Below are 6,000 nucleotides of genomic sequence, written 5' to 3'. Positions count from 1 at the left end.
TACATCCCGCCGGTTGTGCAGTCCAGTCCCCCCCCTTTCCTGATAACAGAACTGTCCACCTTCAGATAATAATCCCCATGGTCACACAGGAGACCGATCACGCCATCCGCGGAAAAGCCGGTGCCCGTTGCAGCAATGGTAAAGCTAAGCGCTTTGAGTCCTATTAGGAAAACACTATATAAATAACATTATCATTATAAACCCAAGGAGACACCTGCTAGGTGCCCCATCATCTGCCGGTGGGAAACCCCCTGAAACACGCGTCAGTAGTCATTTAGCAATCGCCACATTACTATTACATATCACTTTTCACCTGCGTCCCGCTGGGATAAAATAAGGAATCATAAGTTCAGACAGATTTGCAAGTCATATGAAAACCATAAAAAAGGTTTTATTACTTTAAATAGGAGTTTGCAATAAAAAACAAACCCTCGGTGTGATCCAGCCGATACACCGCGCTTTTCCATTTCATCACTTCTCTTACTTATTTTGCTTTTGCTCCAAATACTTCAGTAGAAAAATAGAATAAATGACAACGGAGAATAAAACTGGGAATAGAATGTAAGCTCTCCTTACAGCGTGTTCCTGTCCCGATACAGCGTGTGCCGCGGCCACACAATCAGTGACCCTCATCGCGGGCTCTCTACATAATGATATAAAGAAACATTTATTGCTCTCTGAATAACAGTTTAGTGATCAAAATCTGTTTTTATTGGATGAGCACCATTCTTGTGAACGCAGCCGTATTCCCAGCCGTCGTGTGCCGGCCGCACGTTGTATTATGTGCAGGAGAGGACTGTCCTAGCTGAGCGCAACAATAAGCAACAGGGTAAGACCGACTCACAATGATTACAAAAATGAATGAAGGAACATTCGAGAATAACGCAGAATGCGTCTTTGTACCATCAAAACTGATACAATGACTGCACAACTATCAGGGCTCCTACAGCGTCCGCAAAACCTATTCGATTCTGGGTGGTTCTAACATAAAAACAGCGCAAAAGTGTGAACCAAGTGGTCTCCATGACAACAGAACACTTGTACTGCGCTGGCACTTATATTATGATGCTGTTACACTACTCTCTAGGTAACATGATGGCTACCGTGCCCCCTCGCTGCCTGCTCTGGTTATTCATCAGCAGCAATGAGAAGAGGTCTACAGAAGGGAGACAGAGCGAAGAACTCACCTAGTGGTTTCCACCATCCGGCTGAGCGGTTACATACAGCAGAAGCACGACATGCGAGCCACACGTAGGGCAATGCAGCGACAGACAGAACAGCCTATATATTCCCTGTGTTCTCTGGCCAAATCTAACGCTACTGACCTGCTGCAAAGCAGAAACAGGTCCTTACAGAGTGGCGGCAGAATGATGGTAACCCATGGTGCAGATCTTACTCCAGTACGCCGCTGTTCCCACCTGTCAGCAACGCTGCAAATCCCCCGATTCTGACTCAAATCAACCCAGGTTGCCAGCTAAAGCAGGTACTGCTGCCACTGTGCCAACCTGGCTGCGATTCAGCGGGGTCTGCACCTCAGGCAGTGTCATAGACCCTCCGGCTGCAACAACTGGTCTATTGCCGTTATGGTGAACACCTCCGAGTCCTCACCTGGCGCATAGAGGACGAACAAGGAATCCGTTTTCCTAACGGAGCCAGTACGGTCCACGTCGATCCGGAGAGCACGGGCCACATTCAACTAGGCTTCCTCTTGTGAAAGACCAGGGCCCGGGAAGGACGGTACTACCATGGGTTCGTTGATATGAAATTTAGACACCACCTAAGGTAGGTATCCACGTTTAGTCTGAATGACCGCCCGGTCCCGGTGAAATATCAAAAAGAGGGAGCGACAGGAAAGGGCTCCCAAATAAGAGACTCTTCGGGCTGAAGCAATGGCCAGTAGAAAGAGAGAGTCTTTGCAGCTAACCACTTCAGGTCCACCGTTTCCAATGGTTCAAAAGGGGTCCGTTGTAAGGCGGAAAAACCAATGACAAGTCCCATGGAGCAACCGGAGGGACAAATGGAGGCTGTATCCAGAGTACCCCCTGGAGGAAAGCACGCACATCTGGCAAGGGTGCCAGTCTCTGATGGAACCAGACGGACAAGGCCAAGGTCCCCATGTGTAGGAGGCTGCTAGGATGCAGCACTGTGTTGATAAAGCTAGATATTTATCGTATATAATACCCTTTATGAGGTCTAAGAACACTGTACGCTATCTACGTATTAAGTACCGTAAGGGTACGCACGTTGCGTAACAATCGCTTAGCCGTAGTCGAGACGCTCAAGCGCCACGTTCGCTCACGGCCAAGAGATCACAGGCAGGCACGCTATTGGCTGCTGACTAACGTAATGGTTCGCTATAGCGTAGCGGACGCTCGGGACCACGAGGAGATCACCAGCGGCGCTGACGCTCACAATGTTAAACCCTTGTATCTAAACCATATACAATGCAGTATGCTGTAAAACCTTAGTGTAGAGATAGGGTGTAGATGCAACCTAGTGTAACCTTATTAACTTACAAGCTGTTTGAGCGTCACCGACGCTCTGTGAATACTTAACACTCTAAGAAATACACAGATACCTGGGCTTAGGGTCCAACGCCTAATATGTATATATTTTGAATGATATACTTGCAAAAGAATTAATACAAATACAAATCATACACTACAATATAACATAGACTACCTAACCAGATAACTACACAGGAAATATAATACAATTACTATTTAAAGGAAAATAAGAGAGAAAGAGGAGAAGGGAGAGAGAGAGAGAAATTGGCCCACAATAACAAGAAGATCAATATAGTTGCGGAGAAACACTTACGCACAAGGGGAAACGATCGCATGCGCCTCGATATCCAGCTCCCGATTATCAGCAATGAGAACCGTTGAAGAGAGTGAACTGGATATGGTCGGCCTGCCTATTTATGCCCCACACACAATACAATTCAATGGTCCCTACAATCTCATTGTTCATTGGACACAGGAATTCGGCTTCGCATTATAACAAAAGGTCATAGGTTGATTCATACAGGTGGGCTGTGACTGCTTCCAACTGTTCAGGTGGGTGGGACACTGAGTTTCCCGCCGCATGACTAAATAAGAACAAATAATAGTAAATGGACATAAACTTCTTATGTCCATAACTATTCGCACGAGCGATTAATCCGCTCCAAACCAACACCGGAATATTGCTATTTAAACACTCTTCCGATGGGTACCAAACACCACTGTATGACCCCTGTTAGACCCTTCGTACAATACAAAGAGGGATCTCTCTGTTCAGGAACATGCTATGTTAACTAAACTTTCAGAATCTATCAAAGGGACCATGATCTACAAAATACATTATATAGTGAAAATATGTAACGATTGAGTCGCACGCTACGATCACATAAACTCTACCGTAAATACGCATACCGTGCGCCTGCGGGTGCCCGCGACTGTGAGTATGCGCACGTACGGGAGAGCTCACGCATGCGCAGCACGGACCTGTGTGAGGTGCAAATATGGTAGTGTGCATAGAGATATTTTTCTGACTTTGACAGTCCACCCTTTGGCAGTCAACAATAACTGCCACCTTCTAAAACATTTCAAAAGGAGAAAAATATATGTCAGGGGTTAATACATTTACATGGTTGGGTAGGGGAGGAGAGGAGAAGGTAGGAAAAGGGTATGACCTAGTGAGATAGCAGAAGCATGTGTGTATGAATCCGTGTTTGGGGGTCATGTATCATCGTGCCGTACGTGTTTTAAATCAAGCTTCGAGGTATTGCGAAGTATACATTTGAATTCCTTCTTATCCCGTGGTACGGGTCTGTGGATGGGCTGTCAAACTTTACCGAGCTCTTTTCGGCTTTGGTTGTAACAAAATGGGGGAGCACATTTTAGTTGATGATACATGAATGGGGGAGATATGTGATTGCTGATATCTGTGCCTGTATTCCCTATCGACTATGTGTGTCATTACCTGAGGTTTGTAGAAATGAAGAAAAGACATAATTACGGTAAATGCGGTGGTATTCTATGTCAGGTAAATGTACATTCGTCGATTGAGGTCTTGTTTGGTGTCTGTTGAATGCAGTCTTCTTTGTGCTTTTGCCCATAAGGTGCGAGCAAAAGCTGTCAATGTCCATAGATTTACAAAAGTGTTGGGCTAGCGTAATTTTTAAATTTCTAGGGAAACTGGTGATCCATGGCATAGTTCATCAAAAATCTGTGTATCAGGTTGTCAAAACTTCTTCTTTAATCCCTCTGTTGTCTGTATATCGGCTCATCAAATTCCTCGTCCAAGTGGGTCTTTTTACCTTGGAGGAAACGGAAAAACAGGTGAAAGAAACGGACCGTAGAAATCGCATTTTCATCACATCATTGTTTCTACATTTGGGTCATAAATCAAGTCCATTGGAATTACAGTTTCCTCACTCCTCAAACTCATTACCCTGGTACGATGTTTGCACTTCATTAAAGCCTGACCGCATCTAAATATCAAACCAATCGTTATGATAACACCTAAGATACATAGGAGAAACTTCCCAACATCCATTATGACTCCTTGAGCCCAGTCTCCTAAACCAGAGAACCAATTTCGCGGGTTCAACCATGACACCCAACCAGTCAGCTCATTACCTACAGCAGCAAGAGTGAGATTGTGTCTCCTGCGAAATTCCCACTTCAGTTGGAGAATATCGTCCATCTTTTGGTCTATGACCTCGACCGGGTCCTCAGTGCTATTCGTAATATATGTGCAACATTTCACACCGTATTGTGTTGCCAGTGTGACACAATATCCACCTGTCACTGCTGTGAGGTAATTAAGAACCATTCTATGCTGTACCAGTTCTGTTTTATAAGCCTGAAGTTCTCTTCCAGTATACCTAAACGTGTCATCATACATTTCAGTGATATTATCTAACAAATTGGCGAGCGCAGATATGTATTTATAATTCAACACTCCTCTGGCGGTGCGAGTGATGTCTAACGCGATTAGAAACTGAATCCCGGTGGATTCATGGATCATGTCAGAGGCCGGATGCTCTGTTCTTTCTATCAGGTGCCGTTTAACTACGTGCTCGTAATGGGTGTGAGTATAAGGAGTTTGGGCAACACGGTGTATGTCTTTCATTTTGTCATGTGATACAGTCATTACTTCAGGCAGTACTTTTCCAATATAACACAATCCTTCAGAGTTTGGGGCAAGCCACTTATACGCCTTTCTCCCGCATATGAAATATGTATCATCATCGGGGAGAACATATGGGACGGAGTAGGACATAACCATATTACACACCTTCCATGTGAAATCTCCTAACCCTAATTCTTCCATCTGCTTAGTACACGTATCAGGTTGTACGATATGTGCACAGTATCCTGGTGATACCTCTCCAACTCTCGTAATCCTATTTCCTAAGGTATACCTATACCGGAAAGATTTTCCTCTACTGGCTATGTGGCGTATAAGCTCTGTATCTGTAGGCATTCTATCTGCTCTATGCGAAAAGGTCATGGTTTGATTACTCCATGACACTTCCCAATTTCCCGGCTTTCGGGGATTGGAGATGTTAAAACATAATAGGGACCTATCCACATGGTATTGGTGGAGCTTCAAACTAGGAGGGCTGGAGATATTAAACCTCCTGTCCACCGGTCTCCCACCACTTAACTCAAGTACCTCCCCTAACGTTAAAGGAAATGGTACTAGCCCTGATTTGCTATGACCTTGAGGTACTTGAGAGCATACCCAACAATCTGTTTTATTTAACACACTACCCACTAAGGAGTGATAGTCACTCAATGGATGCCGGTCCATATGGATATTAAAACTGGATTGGCATTTCTTTATGCACCCATCCTCAATGACATTGTTACAGAGCCGACAGATACAGTTTTCTTCAGCTAACAATCCTTCACAATTCCTTCTATGGTCAATGCTATCGGATCGTTTTCTGATACTCGCCTTTGCTTGTTGATTATGTTGTTCTTGGAAAACTACGCCTCCATCTCT

This window comes from Pseudophryne corroboree, chromosome 4, assembly GCF_028390025.1.
Source record: "Pseudophryne corroboree isolate aPseCor3 chromosome 4, aPseCor3.hap2, whole genome shotgun sequence".
Taxonomy (NCBI): Eukaryota; Metazoa; Chordata; class Amphibia; order Anura; family Myobatrachidae; genus Pseudophryne; species Pseudophryne corroboree.
This window is presented reverse-complemented; position numbering follows the sequence as displayed.